This window comes from Mixophyes fleayi, chromosome 4, assembly GCF_038048845.1.
Source record: "Mixophyes fleayi isolate aMixFle1 chromosome 4, aMixFle1.hap1, whole genome shotgun sequence".
Classification (NCBI taxonomy): Eukaryota; Metazoa; Chordata; class Amphibia; order Anura; family Limnodynastidae; genus Mixophyes; species Mixophyes fleayi.
Window position 1 is genome coordinate 323,399,219 of NC_134405.1, and position 20,261 is coordinate 323,419,479.

At 40.2% G+C, this 20,261-nt stretch overlaps 1 protein-coding gene across 1 annotated transcript in view; it reads left to right on the forward strand.

Annotated features, from left to right (window-relative positions):
- The window catches only part of LOC142153012 (potassium voltage-gated channel subfamily A member 1-like), an 80,964-nt gene extending 60,960 nt beyond the window's left edge, over positions 1 to 20,004 (forward strand). Inside the window, exons 2-3 of the mRNA XM_075210217.1 lie at positions 16,064 to 16,128; positions 19,711 to 20,004. The gene's annotated coding sequence lies outside the window, so the exon portion shown is untranslated. The remainder of the gene's footprint in view (positions 1 to 16,063; positions 16,129 to 19,710) is intronic.
- The last annotated feature ends 257 nt before the right edge of the window (positions 20,005 to 20,261 follow it).

A 20,261-nucleotide genomic window follows, 5' to 3' on the forward strand; every position in this document is an offset into this window, starting at 1 on the left:
CACATATCTCTATCACATTACAGGATGCGGAATGATCACAAAGCATTTCAGGTTCTTCACACAGAGTGACATTTTTCCTTCGGTACAAAAGACCATTTTCCCAACAAATTCTCTCTTCCCTACATTCAAGATGGGACTGACTGACCCTCCCCCTTACGGTCGATAAACTGTGATCAGTGTTTTGTTCTGATTTGAAAGTGTCACTTCTGAGCTTAGGGTTGTACACAGCATGAGGTTGCTCATTGAAATCACAGCCTGAGTCTGCAGCTCCTACAGTGAGGGAGGAGCGTGGAGGGGGAATAGCTTCTAGTGAACTTCGCTCCACACTCTCCGGGGTTAATGGACAGCTCCTCTGTGCTGCTCTCCGGGTCACTACTGCTCAAACATTGGATACATTTTCACACCTTGGGTCAGCTTCAGAACTGGGCACATGTACATCGATTTGACTCCCTAAAACATTAGCAGACATGGTATCACATTTTGGCACAAGTTCCCACATTTTGCCCTGATCAAATTTACAACCCAGGGGATTTTAAGTGTTAGTCTCTCCAACAAGAGCATTATCATCAAACACATTGACACATAATCCCTCCCTCTGCATCACAGGTACCTGCAAATCTGCATGAGTAGTCTCAGCAGCACATGACATTTTATTACATAGTTTTGCACTTATTTTATGCTGGTTTGCATCAGTGTATCAAAAATGACATCATTTTCATTTATATAAGCAGCGTGCATCCTTCTCAAATCAGTCCCCAACAGTACCATGGTAGGCAGAATATCTAGTACCCCAACGTCTCATATTCCTCTGCCAGATCCCAAATCTAGGTACACCCTGGCAAGGGGTACTGCAGAATGTAGGCCCCCCCCACTCCTTGCATAGCAATAGTCTTTCCGGGAATAATGTCCTCTGGGCTCACTAGAGCAGTATGTACAAGAGTCAGGTGTGCTCTAGAGTCTAACAACCCAAATGCGACTTAATGTCCTACCTGAACAGCTTGCAGATTGTCTCTGGAGCATTCTTGGGGTTCTCCTGCACACAGGACAGCCAGCACTAGCTTTCTCACCGGGCCCCCCACAGGAGAAGGAGTGGGTTTTCTTCTTTTTGGGGCAATTGACACTGATGTGCCCCAATTCATCACATGTAAAACACCTGCGGCCAGTTGCTAAAACAAGTTTTCCCCCGCCCCCACAAAGGGTGCAGCAACAGCTGATTTGGAGATACAGCATAAGTCCGTCCCCAAGACACAGCATAAGTCCGCCCCCCAGACACAGCCTAACCCCGCCCCCCAGACACAGCCTAAGTCCCCCCCAGACACAGCCTAAGTCCCCCCCAGACACAGCCTAAGTCCCCCCCAGACACAGCCTAAGTCCCCCCCAGACACAGCCTAAGTCCCCCCCAGACACAGCCTAAGTCCCCCCAGACACAGCCTAAGTCCCCCCAGACACAGCCTAAGTCCCCCCAGACACAGCCTAAGTCCCCCCAGACACAGCCTAAGTCCCCCCCAGACACAGCCTAAGTCCCCCCAGACACAGCCTAAGTCCCCCCAGACACAGCCTAAGTCCCCCCAGACACAGCCTAAGTCCTCCTTGACACAGCCTAAGTTCTCCCTGACACAGCCAAAGTTCTCCCTGACACAGCCAAAGTTCTCCCTGACACAGCCTAATACGGCCGCAGCCCCCCCCCCCCCTCCGAATATATAGGTGTATAGGAACACTCCTGAATATAAATGTTCAGGTGTATTTTCCAGCATTCAAATTTAGACAGATTGTGCCATTGTCTCTTACCTGTTCTTGCTCTTTTCTCTTGCAACTTTGTTATCCTCTCGCTGGCTTCTGGAAAGTTGGCGTCCTGTTTTGAAAATGCAAAAATGTATTATAATGCAAACCCTGAATGATTAGGCCCTTTAGTTAAAACAAAACACTCCATTATGGCCAGCTAAAAGTACCCCATTGGACAGGCATATATAACAAATATCTGAATATTTGTTGTCAATGAAATACAAACCTCTACCATGTAGAACACACTAGATTAAATTTATTAATTTTAACTTGAAAAATGTTTCCAAGGCTTATTTACAAAAATTAATAACAAAGACATACAATATGTTGCACAAATGAGTTTCATAGGAAATAAAAACCAGAGTTCCTACTTACAAGTTCAGGAATTGGCGTGTGAGGAGTAAACATTGCGAAGAATTGCACATTTCAGTCATGATAGACCCCCTCAAAGAAATGAACACTGTACTACTGATTCAAGGGATCTTTAAACCATTTCTTGTTGGCTCTTCACCCCCCACATTAGGAATTTTATTTTAACCTAAGGTTACAAAAAATAATCACAGTGTTATACATAAATTCAACAGAAAATAACAATCAGTCATTAGATAAACTACATTTTGACACACTGATACATGACACAGTTACTGTATACGAATTGTAGATTTGGTTTGCACTTCAAGGTTTTGAAAGAGCGCATGTTAAAAAGTTTTGCCTGTCTTATTGATGTGGCTTAACGGCTCAGACACAGAACACACCCACAACTAATTATGTGTGCCTAGTGGAAGCAAGAAACATGTTCTTTATAAAAACTACAAAAAGTAAGCATGAAAAAATATTCCGTTTTTTTTTTAAAGGCTGCACACAGGGAACCTGATTCAAGTACAAACATCTTGCACATAAGTTGCGTCTTTAAAAAGAACACAGAACTTGTTCCACCCTATTTCAAATCCAAACGTATCTCAAGATACATTTCAATTTCAATCTGGTGGAAGTACGCTCTGCCTAAACGTAACTTGCCCTTTGTAGGCACAAAGAACAGACTGCAGTACACAAACATGTGTATGTGCAATAAAAGTTCACATCACAACGCATAAAAGTTTTATAATAAATAAAAACTGTTAAGAGTGCAAAAATGTATATAAATATTTATTTTTAAATATATTTTATATTACATAAATAAGGATGATTTCAATACATACTGTACATTAAGGTCTGCCTTAGTTGCATACATTTGTTCTGTGATAGCTACTGGCACTTATACGTGCACTTTTTAAATAAAAGCCTATGCCGTGTCTACAGGGAAGGGCTGGCAAATTTTAGCCTAGGGGGCAAGATTCAACTCAGCAGCCTATTAGGAACATTTTAAAGGAAAATTGCAGGTGGCCCAGTGACTAAGCCCAAGGTAGCCCACTATAGTGCCGGCCCGGGGGCAGATGCCCCCCTGCCCAGCCTGCCCCTGCGTGTCTATCACCACTATCACCTGGCATATACACCTGCCCTATAGTGGGTGCAAATGATACGACTGAAACCAAGCTCACTTATGACAAACTTGAATCGGCCACAACTGTGTCGGAACGCCCTTAGTGTACATGGACTACATTAGTACGCCCCATCCCTCCCCTGTTCCATGTCTCAGTTGCAGACAGTTGCGTGCAGACATGAATTGCGTGCAATTGCACTCACTGATGTCATGTTTGGTCAAGATACGATTTGAAATTGGATGGACGCCCGAACCTGAATCAGGCCCATGATGAATACTGATGCAGACACGACATTTTGGGGGCAATCCCCCTTTTTCAAGTTTGTCTAATTTCTGTAGTCATCTCCCACTATCACCCAGGCTAAGTGAAATCTTGGTACAGAAGAAGCCTCACGGAGACCATTGTATTGCTGGCGTACCCTGTGTTACCTGCAGAATGTCTCTCCCAAGCAGAAGTATGATTTCAGCATTCTTCAGGAGAGCTGGTAAAGGATCATCTACCTATTTCAGATTGGTAACATAACGTGCAGCTTCAAGTTCAGGAATAGTATCCTGTTAGGTATTTGGCAGGAACCAGGTCTTCGTCCCATAGATCTCCTCATGTACTGATGGTGTATGGTGAAGCATTTCATTTTTTGTTGACTAGGTTGAACAATTTTGCCCTTGCCTGTAATTTGTCGCTCTGATCTTCTAAGACAGAGGTTCAGTCTTCAAGAGCTAACACCAGTTCATGTTTTCAGGATTTCTTGGCTGGGTCAGTAATCATCCCACCTGTTTCGACAGACAGAAATCCTGAAAACAAGAACTGTTAGTAGCTCTTGAGGGCTAAACTTGGACACCTCTGATCTAGGAGGTCATTTATTCTCATAGCCTCTTTTGTTTGATCTTTTGAGACCTTGTTGAAACATATTTTTGAACAGCACTTGTATTTAAGATGTTCTCTTCCAATTTCAGTTCATGGAGAGGATGCTCTGAATTTGATTCATGATCTTGGCTGTCCCGCCATATCTTGTGACAGGAAATGGACTTTTAGGGGGTTGATATCTATTTTTAGACATACTGAAACCCTTAAGTTCTTGTAATTAGTACTTGAATTCTCAAGCATCATGGAAGGTGGTGAGCAAGTCAAGTTAGATTTGGATTCCAAAATGAGGCGCTTCAATCCTTTTTGTATTTTTTCAATGAAATTCACAGAAGTAGGAGAAATATGGAAAGGTCACTTGATTCTTCTTGCATCTTAAAGCCAGTGTAGGCCACTCTCCTGAATGTTCTCTTGAAGGTTATAAACAGCTTTGCCACCACTGAGTTTACACCATGTGCAGTGTCCAAGAATTCTAGCACAAGTTGGAGGTCACGCAGCTCCTGAAACTTATCCTTGTGGGATATTTCTGGGGACTGCACGGTGGTTAAGTGGTTAGCACTTCTGCCTCACAGCGCTGGGGTCATGAGTTCAATTCCCGACCATGGCCTTATCTGTGTGGAGTTTGTATGTTCTCCCCGTGTTTGTGTGGGTTTCCTCCGGGTGCTCCGGTTTCCTCCCACACTCCAAAAACATACTAGTAGGTTAATTGGCTGCTATCAAAATTGACCCTAGTCTCTCTCTCTGTCTGTCTATGTGTGTGTATGTTAGGGAATTTAGACTGTAAGCTCCAATGGGGCAGGGACTGATGTGAATGAGTTCTCTGTACAGCGCTGCAGAATCAGTGGCGCTATATAAATAAATGTTGATGATGATGAGGATATTTTTGACATTTTCAATAATTTTTGGAGTCTGGTTGATTTGATCCCAAACAAAGTTAAGACCAGCCACAGGGTTTTCTGCGTGGACAGCTTTTAGCTTCTAGTTTTGCTGGCATGTGTGAGTCTGCATTGGCGCATATATATGTCCGTTCTCTTTGTGGGCATGTGCATAATGAAGTTGCACAAAACTCTCTACGGAATCTGGCGCAACTTCAAATCAGCATCAGGATCCGAGCAATTAAGTAACTTGCTAGGTAAGTGGGGGTCTGGTTTTGCAAATTATCGTTCAAATAGGAGGCACTCAGCCTAGTCCAGTGGCAGGCTGGCCCGGGGGGCAGGGGGGCATCGGCCCCTCGGGCCGCTCGGTCAGGCCGCTATTAGGGCCGGGGGGGTAGGCCGACCGGCCGCCTCCCCGGCTGCAAAATACAATTCTTTCCCCAGCGGCCGCATCTGATGACATCAGATGCGGCCGCGTCAGCGCACAGGCGGCCGCATCACATGACAGGGGATGCGGCCGCGTCATCAATGACGTGGCCGCATCCCTTTTCATGAGATGCGGCCGCTTGTGTGGCCCCCGGCCACGCCTCTCCCAGCCCACGCCTGGCCTAGTTATAGCGGATGTCTGGGTCCTTCCTCATTGGTGGATTTCTATTTGTACTGTAACCTCTGGGTGTTTCATGAAGTCTCTGCATGTTTGACTCATTTATAAAACACAAAGTGGCTGAGAAGCAGAGCAAAAACCTCATGGCGCAGTGTATATAGATTTTGTGGTTTTTGTTATGATTATTTTGTGACTTTTTTTTTTGTATCTCTTCATATACTTTTAAGGGGCCACATTTTTCACTTCAGCAAAAAAGGGCATTTTTTGGCCAATAATTCGGGCTGCTCACATAGCACCCCTCAACCCCATATGACCGGAAAATGCCACGCATTACATACCTCCCAACATGAAAGTCTATGGCAGCGGAGCAGGTTGTGTGGCTATGTCATGATGAGGGCGTTGCCACATCATGATGGGGTGTGGCCATGCCACCCAGCAGGGCTCCGCTGCCCATTAGATGTATCCCTTGCCCCCAAGATTCCCACCCAAGGGACAAACATGTTCCCAGGTGGCACAGCGGGACAGATAGATTGGTAGGTATGCATAGGCATGGGTAGGGCACAAATATTGGGGGTGCTCCTGTACCCACAGATCTGGCTCCTAGAAGTACAAGTATAAGAACATAGCAACAGTCAATAAGACTCAGCAGGTGCATTACACAATCAGGATTAATCACTTATCTTTAATCAGTCTAGTGGAAGGTAGACTAATTAGTGCAAATATCTGATTAGTTGCTATGGGATACAAAGTGTTTGACATAATCAAACTATGGTATTAACCACTTGCTGATCGCTCGTTGTTTATCACCTGTCAGTTAGTGCTTGTCATGACAAAACCTAAATAAGCTGTCATGCAGTGTGTAAGTATGCTCTTAGAAACATAGAATTTGATGGCAGATAAGAACCTCTAGTCTGCCCATTTATTAACCTATAGTAACCTCAAACCTTGATTGATCCTTTATTCTTTGTAAGGATATCCTTATGTCTATCACAAGCATGTTTAAATAGCTCTACTGTATTAGCTTCTACCACCTCTGATGGGAGACTATTCCACTTATACACTACCTTTTCACATTTCCTCTGAACCTACTTCCCCCCAGTGTCAGTACATGTCCTTGTGTTCTAATACTTCTCTTCCTTTGTAGAATGTTTCCCTCCTGTACCTTGTTATAACCCTTGATATATCTGAAAGTTTCTATCATGTTTCCCCTTTCCCTTCTCTGCTTCAAACTATACATATTAATATATTTTAGTGTTTCCGGGTAAGTTTTGTGCTGTAGGCCATGCACCATGTTAGTTGCCTTTCTTTGTACAGTCTGTAATGTATTTATATCCTTCTGTAGATATGGCCTCCAGAACTGAACACAGTATTCTAGATGAGGACGTAGCAATGACCTATACAGTGACATTATTACTTCTTTCTTTCTGCTACTGATTCCTCTCCCTATACAACCAAGCATCTGACCTGCCTTCCTCATTGCTTTGTTACATCGCTTACCTGTCTTTAAGTCACCTGATATAGCGACTTCTAGATCTCTTTCCTCCTCAGTAGTTTCCATTATAGTGTCATTAATGCTGGATTTAGCCTTTGGGTTTTTGAGACCCAAGTGCATCATTATGCATTTTTTGGCATTATACTGTCGTTGCCACATTCTTGACCATTACTGTAGTCTGCCTAGATCATCAATCATTTGTTTTACCCCTCCTTTAAATTTAAAGCAGCGCTGCATTATAAAGGGAAACTTTACAATGCAGCACCGCTTTAAATTTAATCGCCGAAGACGCTGAACTCGCGGGTGTTGAAGAACCCGCATGTTAATACATTTACCCCCTGGTGTGTCTACCCTGTTGTATATCTTTGTGTCATCTGCAAAAAAGCATACTTTACCTTCATTTGCAATGTCACCAATAAAGATATTAAAAAGCACTGGCCCAAGTACAGATCCTTGGGGTTCTCTTCTGGTAACCTGTCCCTCCTGTGAATATATATTTACTAAAACTCTGTGTTTTGTACTCTGCAACTAAGATGCCGGAACCAGGCTGTCACTGATCCCCTCTAACCCCAGTGCTGTGACTAGATCGTAAAAAATATTACTTCTGCATAATAGTGATCTAAACTAATAGTAATGAAAGCTCTTGTGCTCACTAACAATAGATCATTATTAGAAGAAAACTAATATTGCTGAGGCCTTTATGGGCATATGCTGCCCCCAAATAAAGTAATAATAAAAAGTTAAAAATAGAAATAATATAATAAAGGGCCTGATTCATTAAGGATCTTAACTTAAGAAACTTCTTATTTCAGTCTCCTGGACAAAACCATTTTACAATGCATGGGGTGCAAACTAGTTTTCTGTTTTGCACATAAGTTAAATACTGACTGTTTTTTCATGTAGCACACACATACTTGATAGCTTATTTGTACACTAAATTTAAAGTTGATATTTGTGTGCTACATGAAAAAACAGTCAGTATTTAACTTATGTGCAAAACAGAAAACTAATGTGCACCCCTTGCATTGTAACATGGTTTTGTCCAGGAGACTGAAATAAGAAGTTTCTTAAGTTAAGATCCTTAATAAATCAGGCCCAAAATGTGTAAACAAAAAAATAAAGTTGTGAACATAAAACTGTCTCTGCCAACAATCCAACTAACCGAGAACAACAAGACTGTGTCAACAAGTCCTGTGTGAGACGGACACCTGTTACATGGGTATCAGGGAATGCTAAATGTCATGCAGAATCTATTCTACACCAAACCAAGAAAAAAATGGTTAAAAATTGAGTGATACGTCTGAATGTATGGCTGAATTTTGTTGTTGCTAATTGACAAATCTCATTAATAGAAGCAGAGGTGTGAGAGCCGACTAATCACTGGCACTGTTGTCAAGAGGGACATCCTGAGCTGGTTACGCTGGTTAGAAGTGTGGTATGAAATCTCTAATGTGTGGTATACAGCGATGATCTGTGACTATACTTACATGTAAGTTCACCTTTAGAACATAACAGCAATCCCTACAAGATCACAGATCACTGCTGTCAGATCACTTACCAATATAACAAGATGCTGCTTAGATTTAATAGCAAACAACCTAACCTAAAATCTCTGGGCCTGATTCATTAAGGATCTTAAATAAAGAGGATTCTTATTTCAGTCTCCTGGACAAAACCATGTTACAATGCAAGGGGTGCAAATTAGTATTCTGTTTTGCACATAAGTTAAATACTGACTGTTTTTTCATGTAACACACAAATATCAACTTTAAATTTCAGTGTACAAATAAGCTATCAAGTATTTGTGTGCTACATGAAAAAACAGTCAGTATTTAACTTATGTGCAAACAGAACACTCATTTGCACCCCTTGCATTGTAACATGGTTTTGTCCAGGAGACTGAAATAAGAATCCTCTTCATTTAAGATCCTTAATGAATCAGGCCCTCTATCTCTAACCATCTATCTTGCTATCTATCTATCTAGGTATTTGAAGCTTTGTGTGACATTTGGCAAATTGCATCTAGCAATCTGACTCTTTCTTGATAAGTATAAAAAAAGCTTTTGCTGGTGTAAAAGTTAAGGATTTTGTTGAGTAAGTCTATGACTGTGTTCTTATGACAAAAAACAAAACAAAAAACAGCACCCAAAAATTCAGCCACCCCTCCCCCTTATCTCAATCTTGTTCTGCAAAATGAAATTCTGTTGTCTGCACTGCTCTGCAAAACTATGTGCACCTGTGCTTATATACTGTATAAGCATACTAGAATTATTATGTATACACACATTAACATGTATAAAAGAAAGCCATATGTGTGCCTTGTATGATATAAAGCTGCCTAACACTGAATAAAAGATACCACAAAGCTTTGTGCTGGTCATACTGTGCAGAGCCATCTGGTGGTCATTGTTCAAACTACACCACAGATTAACCTTTGTGACTGACACATGCGAAAAGTGGGAATTAAATGAGAACATGTTAATCAAATCATACAAGTGGAAATCTTGTCATTTGCTGACCGGTGAGAATCAATGCTAGTATGGTGGATGGTCTTCTGGGAGGATGGGCATATTGATTTTGTGGCCACCGCCCCATAGAGGCACCAGGGGGGCATTCTGCCTGTTCTTTTTAAAACTGTAATCAGTGTGTACTCGGTATGCTTCCGGATATGTGCTTCTCCCCCAAAATGCAGCATTCAGGCACACAAAGTGTCCCCCTGAGCCAGTGCAGAATTCAACTCCCTTTTTATGCAGTGGGTGCTCCTGAGCACACCTGAATTCTCCTACAACTCAGTCCATCAGGTGACAGATTTCAGAAGACACTGTGGTGTTCGGATGTCCACTTCCCGTTTGTTACGGATTAGTACTCGCCCTCTAGAACCATGCTCAGGCTTACAAGACATCCTACTGTATTCAAGTTTATTCAGCTGTGTAGCTTTCTACCAAAAATCTGCACTTGAACACAACTTTGAAATTATCTGATTTGTACATTGGGCCATTTAACATCTTGGACTGCACAGTTCATATAACTTTACTCCTGGCTTGATCCATGAGTAGAATTCATCCCAACGTTCATGTTGTCTTACTGAAACCTGCCCTCGAGCCCATGGTAAAAAGCTCCCATCCAAGTCTAGGATCATCTAGACTCTGTTGTGGAAGACGTTCTAGACTGTCAACATATCAAAGGTATTCTGTAGTCACATGGAAAGGGTTAGTCTTGAGCATTCCTATTAACTTGTGGCAATACCCATGCCCCTAGTCTTGTCAACACTTTCCATGTAGCACATCCTTCCAAGCCCAATTCTTTGGCACTTATAAAACATCCCATTAATACCCTGAGCATACCCAGAACAAACGCTGTTCAAAAATGTAACATCTTGGGTATGCTCTAAATGAATGTCATTGGTCTATCCAAAATTTTAGAATTTCTGTGATTTTTTTTTTAACTTTAGAGCCGATTCCACAAGTCGTTGATGAACAACTTTTAAACAAGTGCGTGCTTCACTAGTGACTATATTAGTGAGGACAGGGCTGCATGGCACAGGCGCATTGTCCTGATATGAGTAGAGCAGGAAGCCACAGACTGGCAGTTGTATAGTAGAAAGAGCAGGGTCATCTAACAGCACATATTAGCAATATGAGGTTCCTGCCAAAGTGATAAGGCAAGATTGTTGTGTCAAATAATCTTAATATTAGTGCATTAGTTCATTTTCTACTTTGACTCTGGTATTTTTTTTTCTGGTATATATTTTTATAAATTGGGGAAAAAAGCAATGGCGGAAATTATGCAGAATTATCGCCAGTGATGGCAGTGTTATCTTCAGCTGTAACCTTTTAATGTATAGGTCGAAACGAAAACAGGCACTGGTACTGGCAAACACTTGTGCGATAAGCAACAATGAGAAAATAGCTTTATCGTCCGAGAAAGGAGTTGTTGATAAAGTTTCATGCAATATTGACTTTATTAACTGGTCTCAAGATATAGGAACTGTTACATACAGTATGCGTTTGTGAATGTTCCACGTTATCCTTTTTAAATGGATATTTAAACAATAGTATAAGGCAAAACTAAATGTAATCTTTAAATTCCATGTGAAAACAAGAGTAGTGCTCAGTAACACTATTACCGGTATGTGTTATTCTGCAAAGAGGTAACATGATTGCTTTCTAACAAAATATAGCCATTTAAAACCTATATTGTAATTTCCTTGTATTCCTTTCTTTCTGGCTGGAGGATGTCTGGATCAGGGCTGTTCATAGTAATAATCAAAATGCATATGCAAACCGAGGGGGGGTTTCCTATTGCCTGGGAACCCCCTCCAAGCCTGGGCCACTGTATAATTGAGTTGGCTGGACTCTGCGCCCGCTTCACACGGCTCTGCTTGAAAAGGGAGAGCCGTGTATTGCCCATGTATATTATGGGAATAGAAAGAGTTAGAGAGCAGCCAAGCACTGTCTAAAATTATAGCCACACCCCCATGCATGCTGGTCACTCCCACTGACGGGGTGGTGTGGAAACCCCCCTCTACAAATCCTGTGTTTGCACCTGAAATGGAACTAAATAGGTTTTTTGAAATGTCTTGAAAATAACAGAATTTATGTAGAGTAATGCTATAATAAACCTAATGATAATGATTGCAGCATTTACCTTGTTTCCAGAGAAGACAGGAGAACGTTTGTAAATGTCCCTGATGAGGAAATAGGCGACCTCTGGCTTTCCATCATTGTGGAACTACAAGTACCAGCATGTTTAACAGTCTCTTGTAGTTGCACAATAACTAGTGATTAGAAGTTAAAGACCAGCACGGCAGAACACAGCAGATCAACTGCTCTTCAGGGAGTTATAAAACCATATTTATTATGAAAATTCAAGATACAGAAGTCAGTGTAATTGCCGTACCGTGCCCCTGGGCTCAGAGGTGGGGGTGGGGGCGAGGCAGGGCAGACCATGCCCAGTCACCACCCCTCCAAGGCCCCATTGCAGGGGGGTCCGGGACACCCCTACCCAAATTTTGCTTTGTGAGCCGGTCATTCTTGTTCCATCCCCTGTTAATTAATATTCAATTTACACAGCATATTACACAAATGTGTCTTGATTATATTTACCTATTAAACAAGGTGCTATTTCACTACCAGGTGTATGTGTATCACATACAGAACTTTAAACTTGTTTACATTAATTGCATCAGTCGACTGTTACTGAAGAAAATTGGAAATAGTACGAAGAATCCTCATTTATGTTAAAGTGTCGTCTACATACATTTTGTGGAAATAGCCAACATTCAGCCAATCAGATCACAGGAAACTAGTGACATCACTGATAGCACCTGTCCAATGCGGTGTAGTTTTTATACAAGGGAAGTATGTATTTTCCCCCAAAATATCTAATACTGCCAGATTGACTCAACTAATATCTCATATACAAGCCTAGTACTTTTTCTGTAGATTCCACGAGGATGATTTCATCTGTCACTTTTATTTATCGTGTATACGCATCTCAAGGATTCGGGGGCTTCGACAGTCAAGAGATCTTTGTTAGATGTAGAACTGTGTCTGCAATCTGTCTAGAATGATACATCTGTTATATTTTACTGTCCATGGACAGCTTGTTATGAGAGCTACAAGTTGGTGATTTATGGCTTTATTGTTGCCCCTTGTTGTTGCTGCAGCTATGGTTTAAAAATACTTTGTTGTCTACACATGGCTGCTTTGTACTGTCCATGGTCTATGTAGCAAAAGGCAGGAGACCTGTTCTCAATATAGACCATTTACACAGATGCAAAAATGTCATTTCTTTCTCTTCTGACATATTATACTTCCATTTCTGTATGATTGCAGCCATGTACAGAGATGGTGGTTAATGTAGAGATTGGGCATTTTGCACAACAACCTGGTTTCTGCACATCCTGAGCGGAGGAGCAGATAGGGTTGTTGATTATTACTTTGGTACTCCTGTTACACCACTTATGCTCACGAAATGCAATGCATACCCCCCTACCCTCCAAGAATGTCTAGGAGACTCACAAATTTTTGGTAGCTCCCCCGGACCCCAGCTGTTTCTCCTGGACCCCGCCCAATTCCTAATGAAGAGGGCGGGACGCAGCCCTAAATCACTCAATTTACGGTGAATCATGTAATTTTGGCCCCCGTGGCTAAAATGACGCAGTTTGGTGCATCACCCCCCCTTGTCACCTGGTCACTTTTGAATACAAATGTTGGAAAGTACAATGCAGTGTAATTTAAGGATTAATGTGGTCGATAGTGACATATGAAATTAAGATGATGACACAAAGCTCCAACAAGCGGTAATATGAGAACAGAAAACTGGAAAAGTTGTTATTAAATGAGTGAATGGTCCACGGGTGATAGAAGGACTTGATGTGATTTTAGGACATATGCTGACTTGCTATTCTACTCTCATGCAGCCATACTCTATGGTTTATCTCACAACCCCAGGCCAATAACTGGGACTGTGTGAGGACCAATCCGCAGCCACAATCAGGGATCGCTCCTCCTCCCCAGCAGCCATTTTAAAGTGGTGACCTTAAAAGTTTTGCAGGCTCTGTAGTACAGAGGGGAAGGAGCAGGTGAGTAACATATCGTGTATACAGTAGGTGGTAATGCTGCTTTAAGGATTATTGTCCGTGGGCCTGATTCATTAAGGAAAGTTAAGTAAAAAAATTGAGTAAGTAGTCTCCTGAACAAAACCATGTTACAATGCAAGGGGAGCAAACTAGTTTTCTGTTTTGCACACAAGTTAAATACTGACTGTTTTTTCATGTAGCACACAAATACTTGATAGCTTAGTTGTACACTGAAATTTAAAGTCGATATTTGTGTGCTACATGAAAAAACAGTCAGTATTTAACTGATGTGCAAAATTGAAAACTAATTTGCACCCCTTGCATTGTAACATGGTTTTGTCCAGGAGACTACTTACTCAATTTTACTTCACTTTCTTTAATGAATCATGCCCCGTAACTCTACTGAAAGACCCTAGTCAGCCCATTTTTGTCAGAATATACTAACAAGTAGAATGTACTAAGCAGATACTTAAAAAATTAACAAAAGTAAGTACCTGAACTTCTGGATTCTCGCGTACATTCCGGGAGAGGAGGTAAGTATGACTAAGCAGTGAGCGTAAGGTGTAAGTGCAATATACCATATCTCTAATACCGTCCATGTAGGAAAAAGTTGTTAGTAGTTCTTTTGTATTAGACAATTTGTATTATATGTTAGTGGTTCTTTAAAGTGATGGTAAAATAAAATTAAAAAGATGCGATTGAAATCAGCAGTAGAATATGACAAACAAATGTATGCCCATAATTTACATCTTTTCTTGCTTCTGTTCTGATAATTAAAATATATAGAGATTTGGAGTCACAGGGGTCCAAAAGTCTCAATTCATAATCCTTTTAAATTCAAATTTCATATTTGTTATTATTTTTCATGTTATAAAGAAACACGTGCAGTTTATGTTCCCTGAAGAGTTTAGGATATAAATAAATGATGAAATGACAGAAAGACTGTGAAATAAGACGTTGGTTGATTCTGCACACGCTGGATGGCTGAACAGAAACACATGTTCTTTGACATTCAGCGATTCTCCGTACTACATTCCATGAGTTTCAGCTTTCAGGGAATCTACCGCTGACATTCAAAGCCTTTAATAAGCAAATTAGTTAGAGGGTCTCCCCGGCGTCTATTTAAGGAATGGAATACATACTGAACAGGCACCAGGAGCCATAGGTCAAAGTAATGACACAAATGGGGTCATTAGATTCCGACGGTTTCAAAAGAAACTTCTGGTGAACTGTTAGAACTTGAAACATATGATATGAGTAAATATTATTCTAATTATTACTGAGTCGACTTTAAAGTTATTATGTTACTTGTGAAACAGATGTACTACAGGATGCATTCATTAGTAATCATAAAAATGATGCATGTTGCATTTATAATTTTACGTAAGGTTCTGTCATTTCCATTGCATCTCTAGACTGTTAGGATAGCATATTTTAAGTAGATTAAATAGGTGACATGACTGTTAGTTTGGTGTTTTTATTAGTAAATTACATTTGTTTTTTATGTTTGTATACTCTATATAGGGTTCGTAGCTTAATTAGCTAATATTATCTATCTATCTGTGTCAAACTCTACAGTGTTGCTGTGCTGTTGCCTAGCAACCCAACCTATTAACACTGCAAATGAGGAAAGACACAGAACCTTTGATGTGCCATTGTAATTGTACTCCCAATGGAATGTTACAATGTATTCAGCTTAGGCTTGTTTGGAAAGGTTGATACTTAATATGAATACATTCCTGTGACATAAGAGATCACACGTGCTTCCAGCATCGAAATAAAGGTATATTTTTAGGTCCTACCTCCCAGTTGAATCCAGTTAAGAAAAATCTGAAACAATTGTAAGCAGCAGTAAGCACCTTTTTAAGAGCAGAATATTTATTTGGCTGTGCGCATGCTGTGACAATGCACAATATAAATTATAACCTTGAGTTTGCTTTCTGCTTAGAATCAGGATTAGATCATCCATTAGGTAACCTAGGCTCCTGCTCATATTAGTGTGTGTTTTTTTTAAACGGGAGTGAAGAGCTTGGAGGGGGGAGAAGAAGCCTCTTGCTTAGGGCCCCATGGGGTCTTAATAAGACTCTGCTTCGAATTTAGACAGAAAATATAACAGAAGGGTATTAACAACTGGGCAGCACAGTTCTCAAAAGGTGAATTGCTGCCCCCATGCATACTCTCTTCCTATACGAGTTCTCACCTAGTCTCACCACCCTCTGCTCTATCCCAAAATTTCACCAAGCAAAGTAATGCACCTTTACCAATCTAAAAACATCTGCTTCAACTATACATGTAGCCACGGTAATCCCAAAGTGACACAGTTATAAAAGAGTATCTACTTGTATTGTTTGTTCTTTGCAATAATACATTTTTCTATGTTCCCAGGTGTAGATTGAAGTGTGGGTATTCAGCCACGTGAGCTGAAAGAAAAGAAATACTGAAGAAGTTGGGTAAGTTTTACAATATAATAAAAAATAAGCCCCAACCCCTACTAAGTCCACTAAATTACTATGATGTCATTTCTTGCCTCCCAGTGTAGCAAATTGCTGAATTCTCTGGGTGAGTCTTTCCCACCTATGTCCACAAAGCAAGGCAAAATGTACCCCTGCAGTAAATCGCACCCCTAATGGGAATAAATATTTAAAAATTCGGCAAAGCTTTGAAACATATATTGCATTTGTCTTTTCATTGTCTTTGGCTACAACACACAACTGTTTTGTTCAAAACTCAGATCCAATGTACAGAGCTGAGCTGTGAAATGGTTTGGAATGTTGAATAATCAGAGGTTCCTTTATTCATCAGAGAGCAACCTGGCGTTCAGTCCCCATACTGTTTAAGATCATGGCAGTAATTTTTTTTTACCAACATTAATGCCAACACAAGTTAGAGCGACGCGAGAATTCCGATGAGCAGAAGCGACAAGGGGATAAATGTATCAAACTGAGTTTTCCGGCGGGTTTGATAAACCAATCAGATTCTAGCTATCATTTATTTAGTACATTTTACAAAATGATAGCTAGAATCTGATTGGTTGCTATAGGTAACATCTCCACTTTTCAAAACTGCCGGAAAACTCATTTACTCCAAGGAGTAAATCTAGACTAACTAGATAATAGACATACCACAATGTCCACAGGCTGGGCGGCACATGTCAACTTCGACCGTGTAAATTCTCTCCAGGATTAATGACATCACTTCTAATGGACAGAGTGAGATTGACGATTTTAAGGTGGCAATGGTCGGACCCACTGCCTGTATAATGTAATCCAGGCGGTGGGTCTGACCATTACTGCCTTAAAACCGTCAGTCTTACTCTGTCCATTATAAGTATTGTCATTATTACTGGAAAGATTTTACACGACATGCGCCACCCATAAAGCCTGTGGACATTGTGGTATGTCTATTATCTAGTAAGTCTAGATTTACTCCTTGGGGTAAATGTATCAAGCTGAGAGTTTGCCGGCGGGTTTGAAAAGTGGAGATGTTGCCTATAGCAACCAATCAGATTCTAGCTGTCATTTTGTAGAATGCACTGAATAAATGACAGCTAGAATCTGATTGGTTTTTCAAACCCGCCCGAAAACTCAGCTTGATACATTTACCCCCTTGTCTCTTTTATACTCATTGGAATTCTTGCATCACTCTAACTTGTGTCGGCGTTAGTGTTTTGCAGAAGAAAACCTACCCCACCCGTTTAAGATAAACAATAAAGGCACAGACTATATGCAGGGGTTACAAGAGAAATGTTACATGCACTGTACATAATTAGTACATAATTAAAATTTGCCTTGCCCAGAAAATGCAAAGATAAATTCCCCAAAAAATAATAACAAAATGACATGAGACATTGGTATCAAGGCCCAGACTTGTGACACTTGGAAGAACATTTAAGTATATAAAACATTTACTTCCATGGGAACCAAAGTTAAACTCTAATCTGAAATCTTGCTTTGTCGCATACACTAAATGCACACATATTTTTTCGCTCACATATGACCAAGGGTCTTTTTTCTATTAACCCTTAGACCACCATAGCAGAGGACTGTTGATGTATGCTAGTTATCTTGTACAATGGCTAAAAATGTCCAGTTGTCATTTTCACATTTTATTTTCTTCCATTATGGTTCACATATTCAAAAATGAATTTATCTGTGAATTCTCAGCACTCATAATAATCATGGGTCATAAAACAAGCTTTTTCTTAATGAATTGTAATTTAAAAATTAGATAATAGATTACATAAGCATTCACTCCTCCCTCATGTTATTCTAATACTTGGAGATGCACCTTTACCTACAATTTGAGCTGCCAGTCTATACGAGTAAGGCTCTGCCAGCTTTGTACCCATACATTGCAATATCACTGACTCTTAGTCGCATCAAGCTCATCAGGTTAGATGGGGACCGTTGGTGAACAGCAATTTATAAATCGTCCCAGATTCCTGATGGGGATAAGTCTGGGTTTTGACTGTAGGGCAATATATATATATTTAAGACACTTTAATGTGGCTTTTGTTGTATGTTTTGTGTCGCTCTCCGGCTGCAATTTAAATTCCAGCCGGAGCCCTAAGACTTTTGCAGACTACAGCATGTTTTACTTCAAGATTTGTCTTTCTCTTGCTCCATCTATGCCGTCCTCTATTGTGATAAGTTTTACAGCTCCTGAAGGATAGACACACCATAATAGCATTACACTGCCATGCGTCACGGTAGGGAACTGTTCCTGGAATGGTGTGCAGTGTTGGGTATGAGCCAAGGTCAAGCGTTAAAGACACAAAGATCACTCTTGAGGGTAGATAAATCAAACATTCTGAAAAGGAGACGTGGAGGTGTTGCCTATAGGAGCCAATCAGTTTTTAGCTATGATTTTGTAGAATGTACTAGATAAATGATAGCTAGAATCTGATTGGTTGCTATGGGTAACACTTCCATGTTTCCTGTTTAGAAGGTTTGATTCACCTATTTCTTGGTCTCATCAGACCATTAAATCTTCCTCCACTTGAGGCTCTCCTCCCACATGGTTTCTCTAGGTGAGCTCTCATGTGAGTTGTATTCTACAGAGCTTTAATTTTCCTCTCGCAACCGCTAGACCTCTCGCAACCGCTAGACCTCTCGCAACCGCTAGATCTCTCTCAACCGCTAGATCTCTCTCAACCGCTAGACCTTTCGCAACCGGTGTATTAATTTTTAAATTAATTGAAAGATGTTCATTGTTACACTGGTGAATTCCAAACAATAAATTAATTATTTAATCCTGAAGACTGATTATTATAGGGTTTATTTAGGAATTCCTTCACAAACAATCTCTCCCTGTGTTTTTTTTTTTTTTTGCTGTTTTTTTAAAATAATTTAAGAAAAAGCTTTTTTTATTTAACATTTTGTGTTGATCAGTGAATATATTTCTTTGAAACTGTAATAACCCTTGTAAGGCTAAGGTGGAATATAATCATTTTATATAGCATATGTATTCCATAAACTTCAGCAACCAATTAGATCTTTTTTCTCTAGTGTAGAGAATTAGAAAAGTAGTAATAATGAAAGCACATGCTGGATTGGCTGCTGGGTGGAAAATCCTGATCCTGATTGGCTGGAGGGTGACCTTTCCTAAATTAGTAATTTGGATCTACTGATTTATCCATCTCTGTCCTTGTTTTCTGTGCCCAGTGTTATACAGCTCAGTCATGCATTTGCGTATTTGTGTCGCCCTATTGGTGAAACCCATCACAGTATGTGAAGAAGGGGGTTTGGGGCAATAAAGTCACCATGAATGGATGAGATGGAAGCCATTGTTATCTGTACAGGATAAAAAAGCTGGATGTTTCTTAAACTGAAATGATTTTAAAAATATTATATTTGAAAGGTGTTTTTTTTTAATGAGGGGGACAACCAATTTAAATTTGGCATTTTTAATAATTTTGCAGATGCCTGTGAAAAAACGGATTTAGGGTGGGCTACAGAATGACGACGTTGTTTACTGAATGTGTTTTCTTAATTTTTGTAAAAGTTTTTAATTTTTTTCTATTTTATCTTCAGGAAACAATTCTTATCCTCTACTTAGGGAGTCATCTGATCAAAGACTCGTGTGCAATAGACGACCATGACAGTGTCTGCGACATCGGATCTGTCTGTTTTTCATGAACTGCATAATTTATGTTTAATTTATTGAAATATTTCACTGGAGGATATTATTTTTTACCATAGATACTCTAAAGTGATCGCCGGTGGACTTTTTTTTTTTTTTTTTAAATATTTAAATATCAAATGTACCTTGTATATTAATTTATTTAAATGTATTTATTAAAACTTTTTAGGTGCCATTTCCCTCAACTGCATTTTTTTCCACATTTCAGATATGATCACAGTTTTATTTAAATAAAGTTAAATAAAGAAGAGTTCCTACTTTCTTCAATTTGTTTGGATTGCAAATGTTATGTAAGTAGGGACACATTTGTTATATTCTGAATGTTGAGATCGGCAACCAAATTCCAACAACCAGTTCCAGCAAGGTAAAGTCTGAGGTCTACTGCTCCTTCTTTGTAGTGTGGACATTAAGTAGTTAAATGTTAAGCCAAAGTGGTTGCCAT